Source organism: Carcharodon carcharias, chromosome 17 (assembly GCF_017639515.1).
Source record: "Carcharodon carcharias isolate sCarCar2 chromosome 17, sCarCar2.pri, whole genome shotgun sequence".
Classification (NCBI taxonomy): Eukaryota; Metazoa; Chordata; class Chondrichthyes; order Lamniformes; family Lamnidae; genus Carcharodon; species Carcharodon carcharias.
Window position 1 is genome coordinate 1,177,794 of NC_054483.1, and position 23,786 is coordinate 1,201,579.

The window sequence follows — 23,786 nt, forward strand, 5'->3', positions numbered from 1 at the left end:
GTGTGTTTCTCTGTGTTATCTGTGTGTGTTTCTCTGTTATCTGTGTGTGTTTCTCTATCTATGTGTTTTTTCTCTGTGTTATCTGTGTGTGTTTCTCTGTTATCTGTGCGTGTTTCTCTATCTGTGTGTTCTTCTCTGTGTTAATTGTGTGTGTTTCTGTTTTATCTCTGTGTGTTTCACTGTGTTAGCTGTGTGTGTTTCTCTGTGTGTGTTTCTCTGTGTTATCTGTGTGTGTTTCTCTATCTGTGTGTGTTTCTGTGTTATCTGTGTGTGTTTCTGTGTTATCTTTGTGTGTTTCTCTGTGTGTGTTTCTCTGTTATCTGTGTGTGCTTCTCTGTGTTATCTGTGTGTGTTTCTCTGTGTTATCTGTGTGTGTTTCCCTGTGTTATCTGTGTGTGTTTCTCTGTGTTATCTGTGTGTGTTTCTCTGTGTTATCTGTGTGTGTTTCTCTGTGTTATCTGTGTGTGCTTCCCTGTGTTATCTGTGTGTGTTTCTCTGTGTTATCTGTGTGTATTTCTCTGTGTTATCTGTGTGTGTTTCACTGTGTCATCTGTGTGTGTTTCTCTTTTTTATCTGTGTGTGTTTCTCTGTGTTATCTGTGTTGGTTTCTCTTTGTTATCTGTGTGTGTTTCTCTGTGTTATCTGTGTCTGTTTCTCTTTGTTTTCTGTGTGTGTTTCTCTGTGTTATCTGTGTGTGATTCTCTGTGTTATCTGTGTGTGTTTCTCTGTGTTATCTGTGTGTGTTTCTCTGTGTTATCTGTGTGTGTTTCTCTATGTTATCTGTGTGTGTTTCTCTGTGTTATCTGTGTGTGTTTCTCTATGTTATCTGTGTGTGTTTCTCTGTGTGTGTTTCTCTGTTATCTGTGTGTGCTTCTCTGTGTTATCTGTGTGTGTTTCTCTGTGTTATCTGTGTGTGTTTCCCTGTGTTATCTGTGTGTGTTTCTCTGTGTTATCTTTGTGTGTTTCTCTGTGTTATCTGTGTGTTTTTCTCTGTGTTATCTGTGTGTGCTTCCCTGTGTTATCTGTGTGTGTTTCTCTGTTATCTATGTGTGTTTCTCTGTGTTATCTGTGTGTGTTTCTCTGTGTTATCTGTGTGTGTTTCTCTGTGTTATCTGTGTGTGTTTCTCTGTGTTATCTGTGTGTGTTTCACTGTGTCATCTGTGTGTGTTTCTCTTTTTTATCTGTGTGTGTTTCTCTGTGTTATCTGTGTATGTTTCTCTTTGTTATCTGTGTGTGTTTCTCTGTCTTATCTGTGTGTGTTTCTCTGTGTTATCTCTGTGTGTTTCTCTATGTTATCTGTGTGTGTTTCTCTGTGTTATCTGTGTGTGTTTCTGTGTTATCTGTGTGTGTTTCCCTGTGTTATCTGTGTGTGTTTCTCTGTGTTATCTGTGTGTTTTTTGTGTTTTCTGTGTGTGCTTCCGTCTGTTATCTGTGTGTGTTTCTCTGTGTTATCTGTGTGTGTTTCTCTGTTATCTGTGTGTGTGTTTCTCTATCTATGTGTTTTTCTCTGTGTTATCTGTGTGTGTTTCTCTGTTATCTGTGCGTGTTTCTCTATCTGTGTGTTCTTCTCTGTGTTAATTGTGTGTCTTTCTGTGTTATCTCTGTGTGTTTCACTGCGTTAGCTGTGTGTGTTTCTCTGTGTGTGTTTCTCTGTGTTATCTGTGTGTGTTTCTCTATCTGTGTGTGTTTCTGTGTTATCTGTGTGTGTTTCTGTGTTATCTGTGTGTGTTTCTCTGTGTGTGTTTCTCTGTTATCTGTGTGTGCTTCTCTGTGTTATCTGTGTGTGTTTCTCTGTGTTATCTGTGTGTGTTTCCCTGTGTTATCTGTGTGTGTTTCTCTGTGTTATCTGTGTGTGTTTCTCTGTTATCTGTGTGTGTGTTTCTCTATCTATGTGTTTTTCTCTGTGTTATCTGTGTGTGTTTCTCTGTTATCTGTGCGTGTTTCTCTATCTGTGTGTTCTTCTCTGTGTTATCTGTGTGTGTTTCTCTGTTATCTGTGTGTGTGTTTCTCTATCTATGTGTTTTTCTCTGTGTTATCTGTGTGTGTTTCTCTGTTATCTGTGTGTGTGTTTCTCTATCTATGTGTTTTTCTCTGTGTTATCTGTGTGTGTTTCTCTGTTATCTGTGTGTGTTTCTCTGTGTTATCTGTGTGTGTTTCTCTGTGTTATCTGTGTGTGCTTCCCTGTGTTATCTGTGTGTGTTTCTCTGTTATCTGTGTGTGTTTCTCTGTGTTATCTGTGTGTGTTTCTCTGTGTTATCTGTGTGTGTTTCTCTGTGTTATCTGTGTGTATTTCTCTGTGTTATCTGTGTGTGTTTCACTGTGTCATCTGTGTGTGTTTCTCTTTTTTATCTGTGTGTGTTTCTCTGTGTTATCTGTGTTTGTTTCTGTTTGTTATCTGTGTGTGTTTCTCTGTGTTATCTGTGTCTGTTTCTCTTTGTTTTCTGTGTGTGTTTCTCTGTGTTATCTGTGTGTGTTTCTCTGTGTTATCTGTGTGTGTTTCTCTATGTAATCTGTGTGTGTTTCTCTGTGTTATCTGTGTGTGTTTCTGTGTTATCTGTGTGTGTTTCCCTGTGTTATCTGTGTGTGTTTCTCTATGTTATCTGTGTGTGTTTTTTGTGTTTTCTGTGTGTGCTTCTGTCTGTTATCTGTGTGTGTTTCTCTGTGTTATCTGTGTTTGTTTCTCTGTTATCTGTGTGTGTTTCTCTATCTATGTGTGTTTCTCTGTGTTATCTGTGTGTGTTTCTCTGTTATCTGTGCGTGTTTCTCTATCTGTGTGTGTTTCTCTGTGTTATCTGTGTGTGTTTCTGTGTTATCTGTGTGTGTTTCACTGTGTTAGCTGTGTGTGTTTCTCTGTGTGTGTTTCTCTGTGTTACTTGTGTGTGTTTCTCTATCTGTGTGTGTTTCTGTGTTATCAGTGTTTGTTTCCCTGTGTTATCTGTGTGTCTTTCTCTGTGTTACCTGTGTGTGTTTCTCTGTGTTCTCTGTGTGTGTTTCTCTGTGCTATCTTTGTTTGTTTCTCTGTGTTATCTGTGTGTGTTTCCCTGTGTTATCTGTGTGTGTTTCCCTGTGTTATCTGTGTGTGTTCTTCTGTTATCTGTGTGTGTTTCTCTGTGTTATCTGTTTGTGTTTCTCTGTGTTATCTGTGTGTGTTTCTCTGTGTTATATGTGTGTGTTTCCCAGTGTTATCTGTGTGTGTTTCTCTTATCTGTGTGTGTTTCTCTGTGTTACCTGTGTGTGTTTCTCTCTGTTATCTGTGTGTGTTTCTCTGTGATATCTGTGTTTGTTTCTCTGTGTTATCTGTGTGTGTTTCCCTGTGTTATCTGTGTGTGTTTCCCTGTGTTATCTGTGTGCGTTCTTCTGTTATCTGTGTGTGTTTCTCTGTGTTATCTGTGTGTGTTTCTCTGTGTTATCTGTGTTTGTTTCTCATTGTTATCTGTGTGTGTTTCTCTGTGTTATCTGTGTCTGTTTCTCTTTGTTTTCTGTGTGTGTTTTTCTGTGTTATCTGTGTGTGTTTCTCTGTGTTATCTGTGTGTGTTTCTCTATGTAATCTGTGTGTGTTTCTCTGTGTTATCTGTGTGTGTTTCTGTGTTATCTGTGTGTGTTTCCCTGTGTTATCTGTGTGTGTTTCTCTATGTTATCTGTGTGTGTTTTTTGTGTTTTCTGTGTGTGCTTCTGTCTGTTATCTGTGTGTGTTTCTCTGTGTTATCTGTGTTTGTTTCTCTGTTATCTGTGTGTGTTTCTCTATCTATGTGTGTTTCTCTGTGTTATCTGTGTGTGTTTCTCTGTTATCTGTGCGTGTTTCTCTATCTGTGTGTGTTTCTCTGTGTTATCTGTGTGTGTTTCTGTGTTATCTGTGTGTGTTTCACTGTGTTAGCTGTGTGTGTTTCTCTGTGTGTGTTTCTCTGTGTTACTTGTGTGTGTTTCTCTATCTGTGTGTGTTTCTGTGTTATCTGTGTTTGTTTCCCTGTGTTATCTGTGTGTCTTTCTCTGTGTTACCTGTGTGTGTTTCTCTGTGTTATCTGTGTGTGTTTCTCTGTGCTATCTTTGTTTGTTTCTCTGTGTTATCTGTGTGTGTTTCCCTGTGTTATCTGTGTGTGTTTCCCTGTGTTATCTGTGTGTGTTCTTCTGTTATCTGTGTGTGTTTCTCTGTGTTATCTGTTTGTGTTTCTCTGTGTTATCTGTGTGTGTTTCTCTGTGTTATATGTGTGTGTTTCCCTGTGTTATCTGTGTGTGTTTCTCTTATCTGTGTGTGTTTCTCTGTGTTACCTGTGTGTGTTTCTCTGTGTTATCTGTGTGTTTTTCTCTGTGATATCTGTGTTTGTTTCTCTGTGTTATCTGTGTGTGTTTCCCTGTGTTATCTGTGTGTGTTTCCCTGTGTTATCTGTGTGCGTTCTTCTGTTATCTGTGTGTGTTTCTCTGTGTTATCTGTTTGTGTTTCTCTGTGTTATCTGTGTGTGTTTCTCTGTCTTATATGTGTGTGTTTCTCTGTGTTATCTGTGTGTGTTTCTCTGTGTTATCTGTGTGTGTTTCCCTGTGTTATCTGTATGTTTCTCTGTGTTATCTGTGTGTGTTTCTCTGTGTTATCTGTGTGTGTTTCTCTGTTTTATCTGTGTGTGTTTCTGTGTTATCTGTGTGTTTCTCTGTGTGTGTTTCTCTGTTATCTGTGTGTGCTTCTCTGTGTTATCTGTGTGTGTTCCTCTGTGTTATCTGTGTGTGTTTCCCTGTGTTATCTGTGTGTGTTTCTCTGTGTTATCTGTGTGTGCTTCTCTGTCTTATCTGTGTGTGTTTCTCTGTGTTATCTGTGTGTGTTTCTCTGTGTTATCTGTGTGTGCTTCACTGTGTTATCTGTGTGTGTTTCTCTGTTATCTGTGTGTGTTTCTCTGTGTTATCTGTGTGTGTTTCTCTGTGTTATCTGTGTGTGTTTCTCTGTGTTATCTGTGTGTATTTCTCTGTGTTATCTGTGTGTGTTTCACTGTGTCATCTGTGTGTGTTTCTCTTTTTTATCTGTGTGTGTTTCTCTGTGTTATCTGTGTTTGTTTCTCTTTGTTATCTGTGTGTGTTTCTCTGTGTTATCTGTGTCTGTTTCTCTTTGTTTTCTGTGTGTGTTTCTCTGTGTTATCTGTGTGTGTTTCTCTGTGTTATCTGTGTGTGTTTCTCTATGTTATCTGTGTGTGTTTCTCTGTGTTATCTGTGTGTGTTTCTGTGTTATCTGTGTGTGTTTCCCTGTGTTATCTGTGTGTGTTTCTCTATGTTATCTGTGTGTGTTTTTTGTGTTTTCTGTGTGTGCTTCTGTCTGTTATCCGTGTGTGTTTCTCTGTGTTATCTGTGTTTGTTTCTCTGTTATCTGTGTGTGTTTCTCTGTGTTATCTGTGTGTGTTTCTCTATGTTATCTGTGTGTGTTTTTTGTGTTTTCTGTGTGTGCTTCTGTCTGTTATCCGTGTGTGTTTCTCTGTGTTATCTGTGTTTGTTTCTCTGTTATCTGTGTGTGTCTCTCTATCTATGTGTGTTTCTCTGTGTTATCTGTGTGTGTTTCTCTGTTATCTGTGCGTGTTTCTCTATCTGTGTGTGTTTCTCTGTGTTATCTGTGTGTATTTCTGTGTTATCTGTGTGTGTTTCACTGTGTTAGCTGTGTGTGTTTCTCTGTCTGTGTTTCTCTGTGTTATCTGTGTGTGTTTCTCTATCTGTGTGTGTTTCTGTGTTATCTGTGTTTGTTTCCCTGTGTTATCTGTGTGTCTTTCTCTGTGTTACCTGTGTGTGTTTCTCTGTGTTATCTGTGTGTGTTTCTCTGTGCTATCTTTGTTTGTTTCTCTGTGTTATCTGTGTGTATTTCCCTGTGTTATCTGTGTGTGTTCTTCTGTTATCTGTGTGTGTTTCTCTGTGTTATCTGTTTGTGTTTCTCTGTGTTATCTGTGTGTGTTTCCCTGTGTTATCTGTGTGTGTTTCTCTGTGTTATCTGTGTGTGTTTCTCTGTGTTATCTGTGTGTGTTTCTCTGTGTTATCTGTGTGTGTTTCTCTGTGTTATCTGTGTGTGCTTCCCTGTGTTATCTGTGTGTGTTTCTCCGTTATCTGTGTGTGTTTCTCTGTGTTATCTGTGTGTGTTTCTCTGTGTTATCTGTGTGTGTTTCTCTATGTTATCTGTGTGTGTTTCTCTGTGTTATCTGTGTGTATTTCTGTGTTATCTGTGTGTGTTTCCCTGTGTTATCTGTGTGTGTTTCTCTGTGTTATCTGTGTGTGTTTTTTGTGTTTTCTGTGTGTGCTTCCGTCTGTTATCTGTGTGTGTTTCTCTCTGTTATCTGTATGTGTTTCTCTGTTATCTGTGTGTTTTTCTCTATCTATGTGTGTTTCTCTGTGTTATCTGTGTTTGTTTCTCTGTTATCTGTGCGTGTTTCTCTATCTGTGTGTGTTTCTCTGTGTTATCTGTGTGTGTTTCTGTGTTATCTGTGTGTGTTTGACTGTGTTAGCTGTGTGTGTTTCTCTGTGTGTGTTTCTCTTTGTTATCTGTGTGTGTTTCTCTATCTGTGTGTGTTTCTGTGTTATCTGTGTGTGTTTCTCTATCTGTATGTGTTTCTCTGTGTTATCTGTGTGTGTTTCTCTGTGTTATCTGTGTGTGTTTCTCTGTGTTATCTGTGTGTGTTTCTCTGTGTTATCTGTGTGTGCTTCCCTGTGTTATCTGTGTGTGTTTCTCTGTTATCTGTGTGTGTTTCTCTGTGTTATCTGTGTGTGCTTCCCTGTGTTATCTGTGTGTGTTTCTCTGTGTTATCTGTGTGTGTTTCTCTGTGTTATCTGTGTGTGTTTCACTGTGTCATCTGTGTGTGTTTCTCTGTTTTATCTGTGTGTGTTTCTCTGTGTTATCTGTGTGTGTTTCTCTTTGTTATCTGTGTGTGTTTCTCTGTGTTATCTGTGTGTGTTTCTCTGTGTTATCTGTGTGTGTTTCTCTGTGTTATCTGTGTGTGTTTCTCTGTGTTATCTGTGTGTGTTTCTGTGTTATCTGTGTGTGTTTCTGTGTTATCTGTGTGTTTTTCCCTGTGTTATCTGTGTGTGTTTCTCTGTGTTATCTGTGTGTGTTTTTTGTGTTTTCTGTGTGTGCTTCCGTCTGTTATCTGTGTGTGTTTCTCTGTGTTGTCTGTGTGTGTTTCTCTGTTATCTGTGTGTGTTTCTCTATCTATGTGTGTTTCTCTGTGTTCTCTGTGTGTGTTTCTCTGTTATCTGTGCGTGTTTCTCTATCTGTGTGTGTTTCTCTGTGTTATCTGTGTGTGTTTCTGTGTTATCTGTGTGTGTTTCACTGTGTTAGCTGTGTGTGTTTCTCTGTGTGTGTTTCTCTGTGTTATCTGTGTGTGTTTCTCTATCTGTGTGTGTTTCTGTGTTATCTGTGTGTGTTTCTCTATCTGTGTGTGTTTCTGTGTTATCTGTGCCTGTTTCTCTGTGTTATCTCTGTGTGTTTCCCTTTGTTATCTGTGTCTGTTTCTCTGTGTTATCTGTGTGTGTTTTTCTGTGTTACCTGTGTCTGTTTCACTGTGTTATCTGTGTGTGTTTCTCTGTGCTATCTGTGTGTGTTTCTCTGTGTTATCTGTGTGTCTTTCTCTGTGTTATCTGTGTGTCTTTCTCTGTGTTATCTGTGTGTGTTTCTCTGTGTAATCTGTGTGTGTTTCCCTGTGTTATCTGTGTGTGTTTCTCTGTGTTATCTGTGAGTGTTTCTCCGTTATCTGTGTGTCTTTCTCTGTGTTACCCGTGTGTGTTTCTCTGTGTTATCTGTGTGTGTTTCTCTGTGATATCTGTGTTTGTTTCTCTGTGTTATCTGTGTGTGTTTCCCTGTGTTATCTGTGTGTGTTTCCCTGTGTTATCTGTGTGTGTTCTTCTGTTATCTGTGTGTCTTTCTCTGTGTTATCTATTTGTGTTTCTCTGTGTTATCTGTGTGTGTTTCTCTGTGTTATATGTGTGTGTTCTCTGTGTTATCTGTGTGTGTTTCTCTGTGTTATCTGTGTGTGTTTCCCTGTGTTATCTGTGTGTGTTTCTCTGTGTTATCTGTGTGTGTTTCTCTGTGTTATCTGTGTGTGTTTCTCTGTGTTATCTGTGTGTGTTTCTCTGTGTTATCTGTGTGTGCTTCCCTGTGTTATCTGTGTGTGTTTCTCTGTTATCTGTGTGTGTTTCTCTGTGTTATCTGTGTGTGTTTCTCTGTGTTATCTGTGTGTGTTTCTCTGTGTTATCTGTGTGTGTTTCTCTGTGTTATCTGTGTGTGTTTCACTGTGTCATCTGTGTGTGTTTCTCTTTTTTATCTGTGTGTGTTTCTCTGTGTTATCTGTGTGTGTTTCTCTTTGTTTTCTGTGTGTGTTTCTCTGTGTTATCTGTGTTTGTTTCTCTGTGTTATCTGTGTGTTTTACTCTATCTATGTGTGTTTCTCTGTGTTATCTGTGTTTGTTTCTCTGTTTATCTGTGCGTGTTTCTCTATCTGTGTGTGTTTCTCTGTGTTATCTGTGTGTGTTTCTGTGTTATCTGTGTGTGTTTCTCTGTGTTATCTGTGTGTTTCTCTGTTATCTGTGTGTTTTTCTCTATCTATGTGTGTTTCTCTGTGTTATCTGTGTGTGGTTTCTGTGTTATCTGTGTGTGTTTCACTGTGTGTGTTTCTCTGTGTTATCTGTGTGTGTCTCTCTATCTGTGTGTGTTTCTGTGTTATCTGTGTGTGTTTCCCTGTGTTATCTGTGTGGTTTTCTCTGTGTTACCTGTGTGTGTTTCTCTCTGTTATCTGTGTGTGTTTCTCTGTGATATCTTGTTTGTTTCTCTGTGTTATCTGTGTGTGTTTCCCTGTGTTATCTGTGTGTGTTTCCCTGTGTTATCTGTGTGTGTTCTTCTGTTATCTGTGTGTGTTTCTCTGTGTTATCTGTTTGTGTTTCTCTGTGTTATCTGTGTGTGTTTCTCTGTGTTATATGTGTGTGTTTCTCTTTCTGTGTCTGTTTCTCTGTGTTACCTGTGTGTGTTTCTCTTTGTTATCTGTGTGTGTTTCTCTGTGATATCTGTGTTTGTTTCTCTGTGTTATCTGTGTGTGTTTCCCTGTGTTATCTGTATGTGTTTCCCTGTGTTATCTGTGTGTGCTCTTCAGTTATCTGTGTGTGTTTCTCTGTGTTATCTGTGTTTCTCTGTGTTATCTGTGTGTGTTTCTCTGTGTTATATGTGTGTGTTTCTCTGTGTTATCTGTGTGTGTTTCTCTGTGTTATCTGTGTGTGTTTCCCTGTGTTATCTGTGTGTTTCTTTGTGTTATCTGTGTGTGTTTCTCTGTGTTATCTCTGTGTGTTTCTCTGTTTTATCTGTGTGTGTTTCTGTGTTTTCTGTGTGTGTTTCTCTGTGTGTGTTTCTCTGTTATCTGTCTGTGCTTCTCTGTGTTTTCTGTGTGTGTTTCTCTGTGTTATCTGTGTGTGTTTCCCTGTGTTATCTGTTTGTGTTTCTGTGTGTTATCTGTGTGTGTTTCTCTGTGTTATATGTGTGTGTTCTCTGTGTTATCTGTGTGTGTTTCTCTGTGTTATCTGTGTGTGTTTCCCTGTGTTATCTGTGTGTGTTTCTCTGTGTTATCTGTGTGTGTTTCTCTGTGTTATCTGTGTGTGTTTCTCTGTGTTATCTGTGTGTGTTTCTCTGTGTTATCTGTGTGTGTTTCTCTGTGTTATCTGTGTGTGTTTCACTGTGTCATCTGTGTGTGTTTCTCTTTTTTATCTGTGTGTGTTTCTCTGTGTTATCTGTGTGTGTTTCTCTTTGTTTTCTGTGTGTGTTTCTCTGTGTTATCTGTGTGTGTTTCTCTGTTATCTGTGTGTTTTTCTCTATCTATGTGTGTTTCTCTGTGTTATCTGTGTTTGTTTCTCTGTTATCTGTGCGTGTTTCTCTATCTGTGTGTGTTTCTCTGTGTTATCTGTGTGTGTTTCTGTGTTATCTGTGTGTGTTTCACTGTGTTATCTGTGTGTGTTTCTCTGTTATCTGTGTGTTTTTCTCTATCTATGTGTGTTTCTCTGTGTTATCTGTGTTTGTTTCTCTGTTATCTGTGTTTTCTGTGTGTGTTTCTCTGTGTGTGTTTCTCTGTTATCTGTCTGTGCTTCTCTGTGTTATCTGTGTGTGTTTCTCTGTGTTATCTGTGTGTGTTTCTCTGTGTTATCTGTGTGTGTTTCTCTGTGTTATCTGTGTGTGTTTCTCTGTGTTATCTGTGTGTGTTTCTCTGTGTTATCTGTGTGTGTTTCTCTGTGTTATCTGTGTGTGCTTCCCTGTGTTATCTGTGTGTGTTTCTCTGTTATCTGTGTGTGTTTCTCTGTGTTATCTGTGTGTGTTTCTCTGTGTTATCTGTGTGTGTTTCTCTGTGTTATCTGTGTGTGTTTCACTGTGTCATCTGTGTGTTTCTCTTTTTTATCTGTGTGTGTTTCTCTGTGTTATCTGTGTGTGTTTCTCTTTGTTATCTGTGTGTTTCTCTGTCTTATCTGTGTGTGTTTCTCTGTGTTATCTCTGTGTGTTTCTCTATGTTATCTGTGTGTGTTTCTCTGTGTTATCTGTGTGTGTTTCTGTGTTATCTGTGTGTGTTTCCCTGTGTTATCTGTGTGTGTTTCTCTGTGTTATCTGTGTGTGTTTTTTGTGTTTTCTGTGTGTGCTTCCGTCTGTTATCTGTGTGTGTTTCCCTGTGTTATCTGTGTGTGTTTCTCTGTGTTATCTGTGTGTGTTTCTCTGTGTTATCTGTGTGTGTTTCTCTGTGTTATCTGTGTGTGTTTCTCTGTGTTATCTGTGTGTGCTTCCCTGTGTTATCTGTGTGTGTTTCTCTGTGTTATCTGTGTGTGTTTCTCTGTGTTATCTGTGTGTGTTTCTCTGTGTTATCTGTGTGTGTTTCTCTGTGTTATCTGTGTGTGTTTCTCTGTGTTATCTGTGTGTGTTTCACTGTGTCATCTGTGTGTGTTTCTCTGTGTCATCTGTGTGTGTTTCTCTGTGTTATCTGTGTGTGTTTCTCTTTGTTTTCTGTGTGTGTTTCTCTGTGTTATCTGTGTTTGTTTCTCTGTTATCTGTGTGTTTTACTCTATCTATGTGTGTTTCTCTGTGTTATCTGTGTTTGTTTCTCTGTTATCTGTGCGTGTTTCTCTATCTGTGTGTGTTTCTCTGTGTTATCTGTGTGTGTTTCTGTGTTATCTGTGTGTGTTTCACTGTGTTATCTGTGTGTGTTTCTCTGTTATCTGTGTGTTTTTCTCTATCTATGTGTGTTTCTCTGTGTTATCTGTGTGTGTTTCTGTGTTATCTGTGTGTGTTTCACTGTGTGTGTTTCTCTGTGTTATCTGTGTGTGTCTCTCTATCTGTGTGTGTTTCTGTGTTATCTGTGTGTGTTTCCCTGTGTTATCTGTGTGGTTTTCTCTGTGTTACCTGTGTGTGTTTCTCTCTGTTATCTGTGTGTGTTTCTCTGTGATATCTTTGTTTGTTTCTCTGTGTTATCTGTGTGTGTTTCCCTGTGTTATCTGTGTGTGTTTCCCTGTGTTATCTGTGTGTGTTCTTCTGTTATCTGTGTGTGTTTCTCTGTGTTATCTGTTTGTGTTTCTCTGTGTTATCTGTGTGTGTTTCTCTGTGTTATATGTGTGTGTTTCTCTTTCTGTGTCTGTTCTCTGTGTTACCTGTGTGTGTTTCTCTTTGTTATCTGTGTGTGTTTCTCTGTGATATCTGTGTTTGTTTCTCTGTGTTATCTGTGTGTGTTTCCCTGTGTTATCTGTGTGTGTTTCCCTGTGTTATCTGTGTGTGCTCTTCTGTTATCTGTGTGTGTTTCTCTGTGTTATCTGTTTGTGTTTCTCTGTGTTATCTGTGTGTGTTTCTCTGTGTTATATGTGTGTGTTTCTCTGTGTTATCTGTGTGTGTTTCTCTGTGTTATCTGTGTGTGTTTCCCTGTGTTATCTGTGTGTTTCTCTGTGTTATCTGTGTGTGTTTCTCTGTGTTATCTCTGTGTGTTTCTCTGTTTTATCTGTGTGTGTTTCTGTGTTTTCTGTGTGTGTTTCTCTGTGTGTGTTTCTCTGTTATCTGTCTGTGCTTCTCTGTGTTTTCTGTGTGTGTTTCTCTGTGTTATCTGTGTGTGTTTCCCTGTGTTATCTGTTTGTGTTTCTGTGTGTTATCTGTGTGTGTTTCTCTGTGTTATATGTGTGTGTTCTCTGTGTTATCTGTGTGTGTTTCTCTGTGTTATCTGTGTGTGTTTCACTGTGTTATCTGTGTGTGTTTCTCTGTGTTATCTGTGTGTGTTTCTCTGTGTTATCTGTGTGTGTTTCTCTGTGTTATCTGTGTGTGTTTCTCTGTGTTATCTGTGTGTGTTTCTCTGTGTTATCTGTGTGTGTTTCACTGTGTCATCTGTGTGTGTTTCTCTTTGTTATGTGTGTGTGTTTCTCTGTGTGATCTGTGTGTGTTTCTCTGTGTTTTCTGTGTGTGTTTCTCTGTGTTATCTGTGTGTGTTTCTCTGTTATCTGTGTGTTTTTCTCTATCTATGTGTGTTTCTCTGTGTTATCTGTGTTTGTTTCTCTGTTATCTGTGCGTGTTTCTCTATCTGTGTGTGTTTCTCTGTGTTATCTGTGTGTGTTTCTGTGTTATCTGTGTGTGTTTCACTGTGTTATCTGTGTGTGTTTCTCTGTTATCTGTGTGTTTTTCTCTATCTATGTGTGTTTCTCTGTGTTATCTGTGTTTGTTTCTCTGTTATCTGTGTTTTCTGTGTGTGTTTCTCTGTGTGTGTTTCTCTGTTATCTGTCTGTGCTTCTCTGTGTTATCTGTGTGTGTTTCTCTGTGTTATCTGTGTGTGTTTCCCTGTGTTATCTGTGTGTGTTTCTCTGTGTTATCTGTGTGTGTTTCTCTGTGTTATCTGTGTGTGTTTCTCTGTGTTATCTGTGTGTGTTTCTCTGTGTTATCTGTGTGTGCTTCCCTGTGTTATCTGTGTGTGTTTCTCTGTTATCTGTGTGTGTTTCTCTGTGTTATCTGTGTGTGTTTCTCTGTGTTATCTGTGTGTGTTTCTCTGTGTTATCTGTGTGTGTTTCACTGTGTCATCTGTGTGTTTCTCTTTTTTATCTGTGTGTGTTTCTCTGTGTTATCTGTGTGTGTTTCTCTTTGTTATCTGTGTGTGTTTCTCTGTCTTATCTGTGTGTGTTTCTCTGTGTTAACTGTTTGTGTTTCTCTATGTTATCTGTGTGTGTTTCTCTGTGTTATCTGTGTGTTTCTGTGTTATCTGTATGTGTTTCCCAGTGTTATCTGTGTGTGTTTCTCTGTGTTATCTGTGTGTGTTTTTTCTGTGTTATCTGTGTGTGTTTCTGTCTGTTATCTGTGTATGTTTCTGTGTTATCTGTGTGTGTTTCTCTATGTTATCTGTGTGTGTTTCTCTGTGTTTTCTGTGTGTTTCTCTGTGTTGTCTGTGTGTGTTTCTCTGTTATCTGTGCGTGTTTCTCTATCTGTGTGTGTTTCTCTGTGTTATCTGTGTGTGTTTCTGTGTTATCTGTGTGTGTTTTTCACTGTGTTTTCTGTGTGTGTTTCTCTGTGTGTGTTTCTCTGTGTTATCTGTGCGTGTTTTCTCTATCTGTGTGTGTGTTCTGTGTCACACAGGGGACTGTGCTCTTAAATCATATCAGAGAAATTCATTTGGACTCTGGGTCAACCTAATATAATCTGTGTTAACTAAAAGTGTTTACTACAGGCATCTGTGTCTGTTTATTGTGCAGCCTGTTGTGTTTTTCTGTGATATCTGTGTGTCTTTCTCTGTGTTATCCAGTGTGTGTTTCTCTTTTATCCCTGTGTGTTTTGCTTGTTATCTGTTGCTTTCTCACTGTTATCTGTGCATTTCTCTTGTTATCAGTGTGTGTTTCTCTGTGTTACTTGTGTGTTTCCCTGTGTTATCTGTGTGTCCTTTCCTGTGTTAACTGTGTGTGTTTTTATGTGTTACTGGTGTCTTCTCTGTGTTATCACTTTGTTTCTCTGTGTTATCTTGGTGAAACTCTTTGTTAACTCTGTTTGTTTCTCCTGTTTATCTTATGTGTTTCCTGTTTATCTGTGTCTGTTTCCCTTATTAGCTTTGTGCTACTTCCTAATCTGTGTGTGATTTCTCTGTGGAATCTCTGTGTGTTTCTCTGTTTGTTATCTGTGTGTGTTTCTCTGTGTTATATGTGTGTGTTTCTCTGTGTTATCTGTGTGTGTTTCTCTGTGTTATCTGTGTGTGTTTCCCTGTGTTATCTGTGTGTTTCTCTGTGTTATCTGTGTGTGTTCTTTCTCTGTGTTATCTCTGTGTGTTTCTCTGTTTTAAGCTGTGTTGTTTGCTGTGTTTTCTGTGTGTGTTTCTCTGTGTGTGTTTTCCTCTGTTTATCTGTCTGTGTTCTCTGTGTTATCTGTGTGTGTTTCTCTGTGTTATCTGTGTGTGTTTCCCTGTGTTATCTGTGTGTGTTTCTCTGTGTTATCTGTTGTGTTTTCTCTGTGTGATCTGTGTGTGTTTCTCTGGCTTATCTGTGTGTGTTTCCTGTGTTATCTGTGTGTGATTCCCTGGTTATCTGTGTGTGTTTCTCTGTTTATCTGTGTGTGTTTCTCTATTTATCTGTGTGTGTTTCTCTGTGTTATCTGTGTGTGTTTCTCTGTGTTATCTGTGTGTGTTTCACTGTGTCATCTGTGTGTTTCTCTTTTTTATCTGTGTGTGTTTCTATCTGTGTTATTGCGTGTGTTTTGAATGTTAGCTTCAGAGTGTATTCTCTGTGATATCTGTTCTGTTTCTCTTGTTATCTGTGTGTGTTTCCTGTTTATCTGTGTGTGTTTCCCTGACACCTCTTCTTTCCTGAGTTATCTGTGTGTGTTTCTTGTTTTTTCTGTGGTATGTTCCCTTTAACTGTGGTGTTTCTTTGTTATCGTGTGTGTTTGACTGTTTACTGGAGTGTTTCTCCGCTATGTGAGTTTTCTTGTGTTTACTGTGAGTGTTTCTCTGGGTTACTGGTGTGTTTTCAGCTGATGAGTGTTTTCTGTGTTACTGTGTGGGTTTCTGTGGAATTGTGTGTGTTTTCTCTGTGTTATCAGTGTGTGGATAAATGTGTGGTTGCTCTGTGCAATCTGAGCGTGTTTCACTATCTGTTGCTGTTTCTGTGTTATCTGTGTGAATGATTCTCTACTGATGTGTGTTTCTGTGTTAGCTGATGTTTTCTCTGTGTTATCTGTTCCTTACTCAGAGTAATCTAGTAACTGTTTCTCTCCTGTTGATCTGGTGCACACTCTGTGTTTATCACAGTGTCTGTTTCACTGTGTTATCTGTGTGTGATTCTCTGTGTTTACCTGACGGTTTCTCCCGTTATCTGAGTGTCTTTATCTGTGTTTACCTGTGAGGTGTTCTCTGGAAGCTGTGTGTGTTTCTCTGGGGAACATTGGTGTTTCCCTGTTGTTTCTGTGTGTAGTTTCTCTGTGTTATCTGGAGTGTTTTTCTCTGTTTCAGGTGTGTTTCCTGGTTAGCAGAACAAGGGTATGCCCATGGTAACTCTGTAAAGCAGGGCATGCTTTTATTAGCTGGATCAGATGCATTAGTGGTTCCCTGTTCTGTTGCTCACAGTGAGTGGGAGTGGAACCCATGGCATCTGTGGTGGCCTCTGCCCATCACATCCGTGCTGGCACTCTGCAAGAGCAACTCAGCTACTCCCACTTTTCCCAAAACAGCCCTGGAAATTTTTTTCTGTCATGTCCAGTACTTGTCAGGAAGTGTGTGGCGTTTACAGGAGGACTCTTAATGTGCCATCGCTGGCTGGATTTGAAATGATGTCGACATTGGTCCTTTTAGCAGACTTCTCAAAATGTCTGGTTCCTTCACAAACACCTGATGGATGACTAGCATCCCCTCTAGGTCACGGGTACAAATTGAGCTGAACCAGTTAGGAGGGAGTATTCTTCTGTCAAATGCCACAAATAAACTGGCCCATTCTGTACTTAGGTGGAGGCAGTGGCATAGTGGTATGGTCACTGGATTTACCTTCTAGGGTAATGCTCTGGGGACTGGTTTGAATCCTACCCTGGTCAATGTTGAAATTTAAATTCAATAAAAAACCATTACTGATTGTTTTAGGAAGGGAAATCTGCCATCCTTACCCAGTCTGGCCTACATGTGACTCCAGACCCGCAGCAATGTGGTTGACTCTGAAATGGCCTCTGACATTCTGAACAAGGCCTCTGAAACAAGGGCAATAAGGGATGGGCAATAAATGCCTGCGAAGCTCACATCCAAATAAAAACAAGCCTCCCAAACTCAAAAAATGGAGGCAAATTTGAAATCTGAAATTTGCTGTGAAATCCCAGCAAAGCAGTAAGTGAGATCAATTGGAGGTACATTGTTATCCAGCGATTATTCAACTAAACTCCGTGTGTTGTGAAAATAAATGTCATCAAATATTAGCATAACATCCTGAATGCACAATAATGCGACAAACATGCAGCAGGAGTGAAGGTCAGAAAAATGGGCCGCACTACTCTTTCTCTGACCCATCTCCTGAAACATGGTATCACCCCAGTTTATGTTGGCTTTGTCCAAGCTGCACCAGAGTTGTGAAGGTTATAGAGTATGTATTTGTCCATATCTCACTTCTCAGTCCCCGATTGGTTCAGTAACAACATCTGCACTCAAGTGATCGACCCCCACTCCAGCCACTCGAGCGCAAAGTTGAGGCTGCTACTCCAATGCAGTGCTGAGGGAGTGCTGCATTGCTGGAGATGCCGTCTTCTGTATGAGACGTTAAGCTGAGACCTCATCTTCCCGCAGATCAGTGTAAAAGATCCCTGGCCACTCTTTCGAAGAAGGGCAGGAGAGTTATCCTTTGCGTCCTGGCTAATATTTCTCCCTCAATCTCATGATTTCATTATGGGAGCTTGCTGTGCACAAATTGCCTGCCACGTTTCCTACATTGTAACAGTGACTACACTTCCAAAAGTATGCCTTTGGCTGTAAGGCCCTTTGGGACTTCTGGTGGCTGTGAAAAGCGCTATGCAAATGCATCTTGTTTCCCCACACTCTGTGCTTACAAACTGCCAATCAGAGAGATCCTGAATGGGAGTCTGTTGTGCATAAAATCTCCCGGGAAGATTCTGGGCCCTGGGAAAAATGCCCTCAAGACCAGGTTGTTCCTTCAGGGCAGTTGCCACGTGAAAGACTGGCTGCCGGCTGCATCTCATGAATTTATAAATTGTAAGAGCCGAATGGAGTGATTGTTACTGTATCCACTCTTTGTAACATTTCAGAGTATGTGCTAATTCCAATGAATGTCCATCTTCCTGTGCTTTCACAAATCACAAGGGGAATTCTGCATTGACTCCCCCACTGGACTCTTCAATTGTTTTAAATGACTCCAAGCATTCTGCCTCTGCTCCTCAACACGGAATCATTCTGAATGAGACTTCCCTGATCAGTCCGAGAGTTGCTTTTTCCTAGTTTTGAACCTGTGTCTCCGTCTCACAATGTAAAGCAAGATCCCAGACGCTCTCCAAAGCTTCTGTGCCAGCACAGGTGCCAGGCTGAAGAGATTAAGAGCAAACCTCTACCATTTGGAGGACTCTGCGATATCACTGTATCAAAACCCAACTTCAACATTCGTTGTTGGAAAGGTTACATACGATTCCCACACTTGAGATTCACAACACACACATGGAATGCAAACCAAATATTAAAAAGACCAAGCTTCTTACCATTGCTATATAAATCCTTCACTGTATAATGTACCATTGACTCCTGACTTCCTAATGTTTGTGACCATAGAGCACTTAAAAAGAAAGGTTCTGGCTATATATTGTTCCAAGACTTTGATGCATTCCTTTGTGCTTATTTTTAGCGAGCTATGTAACTTGTGCTGTCTGTGTCTGACAATCTATGGCAGGAGCCACAATCCAATGTAATGTATATGGCTTGATGTCTATATATAAGATAAAAAAAAGTGTTGATGCATTGCATTATGGTGCCTCAGTGTGCTTCAGACTCCATGTAAATACCCATCTGTTTCCTCTTGACGTATGCCTAGTTCCCTGACCTAGTCTTGTATCTAATATTCTGCACTATCATTAAAATGAACTTTGAAATAGCCAGTCTAAAAACGAGACAGTGATTACTGCATACAATGACTGGACAAGTGACAGATGGAATTTAATGCAAAGAAATGTGAGGCGATGTATTTTGGCAGAAGGGATAAGGATGGGTGATATAGAATTAATGGCACTATTCTGCGGGGACAGAGGGAGCTGGGGATCCATGTGTACCGATCTTTGAAGGTGGCAGGACATATTGAGAGAGTGGTTAGCAGAGCTTATGGGATCTCAGGCTTCATAAAGAGAGGTATTGAGCACAAAAGCTGAGCCTTTATAAAGCTCATGGTTAGGCCACAATTAGAGGATTGTGTCCAGTTCTGGTCAATACACTTTAGGAAGGATGCGAGGGCCCTTGAGAGAGTGTGGGGGGATTTACCAGAATGCGCGGACCTGCTATGGATGTGAGTGGCAGTTGGGGAGGATAAAGGAACATGTGGACAATGTATTCCAAAAAGAAGCAAGGATTGAAGTCACAGGACATAGCAAGACATTCATTTAAACTAGAAACATAGAAAATAGGAGCAGGGGTAGGTCATTCGCCCCTTGTCCACCATTCGATATGGACATGGTAGATCCTCTATCTCAACACCGTAATCCCACTCTCTCCCCATACCCATAAGTGCCTGTAGAGTACAGAAATCTATCTATTTCTTTCTTAAATATATTTATTTTTTATGGGATATGGGCATCACTGGCCAGGCCAGCATTTATTACCCATCCCTATTCAGAGGGCATTTAAGAGTCAACTATATTGCTGTGGATCTGGAGTCACATGTAGGCCAGAGAAAGGATGATAGATTTCCTTTCCTAAAGAATATTAGTGAACCAGATGGGTTTTTACAGCAATCAATAATGGTTTCATAGTCACTTTTCATTCCAGATTTTTTTTCCCCTCATTGAATTCAAATTCCACCATCTGCTGTGGTAGGATTCAAACATAGATCTCTGGATTACTGGTCCAGTAACAATACCACCATGCCATCACCTCCCTGTATTCAGTGACTCAGTCTCCACAACCTTCTGTGTAGAGAATTCAGGTTCACCACCCTCTGAATGAATAAATTTCTCCTCATCTCAGTCCTAAGTGGTCTACCCAATATCCTGAGACTGTGACCCCTTGTTCTAGACCCCATCCCCCACAGCCAGAGGAAATATCATCCCTACATCCAGCCTGTCCATCCCAATCAGAGTTTTATACGTTTCAATGAGCTCTCCCCTTATTCTTCTAAAGTCAAGTGAAAACAGGCCTAGTCGACCTAACATCTTATATAACAATCCTGCCATCCCAGGAATCAGTCTGGTGAACCTTTGCTGCACTCTCTCTATGGCAAGTATATCCTTTCTTAGGTAAGGAGACCAAAACTGCACACAATACTCCAGGTGTGGTCTCACCAAGGCCCTGTACAGCTGCAATAAGACATCCTTGCTCCTGTACTCAAGTCCTCCCGCAATGAGGGCCAAAATACCAGGAGCTGGAGAACTCCAAATTCCAATCAGGGAATAAGTATAACAGTAAGTGAATTAATAATTATATTAGCACAGAGCATTATTAAAGTTAATAGTTTAAACAATGTACTATTTAGAATCTCAAAGGGGGAGTAGAGATTATTCTATAGACCATGAATGGACAGCTGAGACTTGTTGCTTGCAGTTCCTGCATCACATCTGAACCTCAGTGCACTTCATGTGTCTAGGGTCAACACGTGTAAGACCGGTCTCCAGCCATTTCAGCTCGAGCTCAGGATTTCCGAACTTGACAGAGTAGCTGGAGTCACTGTGGAGCGTCAAGGAGGATGAGAGTTTCCTGGATCATACCTTGCAAGAGGTGGTCATCCCAGAGGTAATGGGAGCTCGGTATAGCAGATGGGTGGCCACCCGGAGAAGTAGGAAGAGGCTTGAAGTCTTCATGCCACTCTCAGATACTCGGCATTGGAGACGACTGGGAGTGGTGATATCGTGAAGGAATGCAGCCGAGACCATGGCTCCAATCGCCAAGGGACTGACCAGGAGGGAACAGCAAAGAGCAGAAATGCAGTCGTTCTCGGAGATCCCATAAGGGGAGAGACAGGAATTTCTGTAACCGCCATTGTGAGTCCCACATGGTGTTTTGTCTCCCTGGTGTCATAGTAAAGGGTGTCATAGAGAGGGTGTAGAATATTCTGTGACAGGAAGGGAGTGAGCTGGACATTGTAGTGGATGTTGGTACCAACAATATAGAAAGGGCAGGTATTAAGGTCCTATGATCAGACTTTCAGAAGCTAGGGAGGAAGATTAAAAATTAGGATCTTGAAGGTAGCAATCTCTGAATTAGTGCCACGTGTGGGAGTCAGAATAGGAAAATAGGGAGAATCAAAGCGTGGCTTGACGTATGGTGCACGAGGGAAGGCTTCAGATTCTTGGGCTATTGGTATCAGTTGTGGGACATAAGACACCAAGTCAAAAGGAATGGGTCACACCTCAGAAGAACTGCAACCAATGTCTCTGCTGGGAGGTCTGCTTGTATGGTTGGGGAGGGGATAATCTAAATTGGCAGGAGGATGGGCACCAGCATATAGAAGTAGAAAAAATGGAATAAGATGCATAAAGTGAGAGTGTTGGATAGAATTAGATAGGAAAGTACCATTTTGGATAGGAGTAGACTATGGATGAACATAGGGAATGCACTTATAGAAACACACAAAATGTGATGAATAAAGTGGGTGAACTACAAGCACGGATATCCGTGTGGGAATGTGAAGTGGCAAGAACAGGAGAATGGCTTAACAATGCTGAGGACTGGATGCTTAATATTCAAGGCTACAAAGTATTCAGATAAGCTATAGAAGAGAAAAAGGGAGGTGGGGGTAGCAGTATTAATTGGGGAAGACTTTTCAGTGTTGGAAGTAGAGGATGTCTTTCAGGGACCAAGGATAGCATCCATTTGATTAGAGTAGAGAAGCAAGTATGGGTATTTGGTAAGCCTCCAAATAGTGAGAGAGAGGAGCAAATCTACATAAATGTGCATGAACTATAGACTGGTCATATTGGGGAACTTCAATTGCCCAAATATCGATTGGGATAATGTTGGAGTAAAGGGTAAGGAGGGGAGTGGAATTTCAGAAATGTGTTCAGGAGAACCTTCTTGACCATTAGGTTCTCAATCCAACTTGGAAGGGAACAGCACTGGATCTGGTGCTGGGGAATGGGATGGACCAAGTGTCTGTGGGGGAGCGCTTCGGTAAGAGTGATCATTGTATCCTACGGATTCGATGGAGAAGAGCAAGGAGCAGTCTGAAGTAGAACTTCTCAATTGGAAGAGGGCTAGCCTCAATAGGATGAGAGGGGATCTAGCCAGGGTAAAATGGAACCAATGGGTACGGTGGACCCCCAAAGGAGGTACTCCCTTTCTGACATATTTGAAGACGGGGGGACCACATGAAATAAACAGGGGTCAGCCCATCACCTTCCACCCATCCCCAAGCTGTCCCCCATATTATGGGGCACAGGTAAGAGGGCATCAGGCTGCCCACCTGCCCCTAGGCATGTTGACGCCCTAAAGTAGCCAATTAAAGGCCACTTACGGACCCATTCCACCTCTGCCACTCTAAGACATTGGGCAGGGGAAGATGGAAGGAAGTTTTACACAATTTTAACAGCTCAGGTTAAAAGGCAGGTATGGGGTACCTCCTCTGGGGGTCCACTGTGCTCATTGGTGGCACAACCCCAGGATGGGACCCACTTTGTGCTTCCCCCTTTGTCCTCGAAAACTTTAACCCGCATTCTCCTCTCTACCCCCCCACCCCCTCAAATGTAAATCTGGGCATTTGGGCAGGGAGGGACTGGGCACCCCAGTGAGACGTGGAGTCATCTGGAAGTCTGGGAGCCATCTTCCTTCTTCTCAGGACTGCCTATAGTCCCAGCAGTGGCCACTACTTACTTCTGGCGCTTTCGGGACTACTCAAGATGCTGGCCAATCTGGGTTGGCCAGCACTTCCTGAGGGTGAGTCTTTCTGAGGGGAGGCAGTCGCACTCTCATCTTGTTAATGCTCCCCCCAGTGTATAATCGCTGCGAGGCAGCCAGATTTAAAGTCGGCATAGTGCCGACTAACTTTTCAACCAGTGGGCGAGGAATCACCTCTCCGTAAAATTCATCCCAATACGCTTAGTATCGAAGTTGACTGAAGAAGAGGAGGCTGTCAAAATGTCGGTAGAGGGGATAGTAGAGATATTGCTGTATCAATTGTTGTAAAAACCCATCTGGTTCACTAATGCCCTTTAGGGAAGGAAATCTGCTGTCCTTACCTGGCCTGCTTTACATGTGACTCCAGGCCCACAACAATGTGGTCGACTCTGAAATGATGTCTGAATAAAGGCATTTAGGGATGGGCAGTAAATGCCGGCCTAGCTGGGTCAGATGTCCAAAAGCTTGGTCCAAGAGGTTGATTTTCAAGGAGCATCTTAAAGGAGGTAAGTGAGGTAGGCGGAGAGGTAAGGGGAGGGAATTCCAGGGAATTCCGGAGCTTGGGAATTAGGCAGCTGAAGGCACGCCACCCCCCCCCCTCCCCCCCCCATGGTGGAGAAAATCAGGAATGCACAAGAGGCCAGAATTAGCGGAGCGGCGAGAGCTTGGACGTTGGTGGGATTGAGCAAATTACAGAGATAGGGGAGGGCGAGGCCATGGAAGGATTTGAAGTCATGACAACTCACACAGTTACAGGCATAACGGAAGGTGTTTGGTGCAGACATCATGGTGGAGCTCCAAGCCACTCACCATCCTGACTGGGGTGGGGAGGTGGTGGCCCAGAGGGAAGCTTCATCTTTTATTCAATGGAGATCCCTGGGGATTTATTTCCTCACAAAATGCTTTCATCAGGAATGTTTCCGAGGCTAAACAATTATCTGGACACATGGAAAAGACGAATGGCATCAAGGTTCTGATGGAATGGTTGTTTTCGGGGACGAAACAGGCAAGTAGCTCCTGCAAAATTCCCAGATGCACGAAAACCAGCAACTTTTTAAATTAAATAAAAACAGAAAATGCTGGAAATACTCAGCATGTCTGGCACCATCTGTGAAGAGAGAAACAGAGTTCATGTTTCATCTCAATGACCTTTCATCAGAACAATTCTTATTTTTTATAAACACTGGTGTCAATATAACTCAGAAACAATATAGTTCACATTAACATCCTCAAGAAAATGCCAACACAACAGCTCCAAAAACTTTATTTGCTTCTGATCGGTAAATAGCCGTTTAGTCCTACAGAACTTGAGCATTGCTGAAAAAGGACACATGCACCAGTTAACTGATGACTGACAGATAACTGCTAAGCTATCACAGAATCCTTACTGTGCAGAAGGAGGCCATTCGGCCCATTGAGTCTGCACTGGCTCTCTGAAAGAACATTGCACCGAGTCCCACTCCCCTGCTTTATCCCTGTAACCTTGCACATTCACTCTTTTCAGATAACAATCCAGTTCCCCTTTGAATACCTCAGTTGAACCTGCCTCCACCACCCCTTCAGGAAGTTCATTCCAGACTCCAGCCACCGTCTGGGTGAAAAAAAGTTTTCCTCACATCACTTTTACTCCTTTTGCCCATAATTTTGAATCTGTGCCCTCTAGTTCTCGATATTCTCTTGAATGGGAACCTGTCCATACCCCTCAGGATCTTGAACTCCTTGATCAAGTCTCCTCTCAGCCGCCTTTCCTCCAAGGGAAACAGTCCCATTCTCTCCAATCTATCCTCTTAGCTACAGT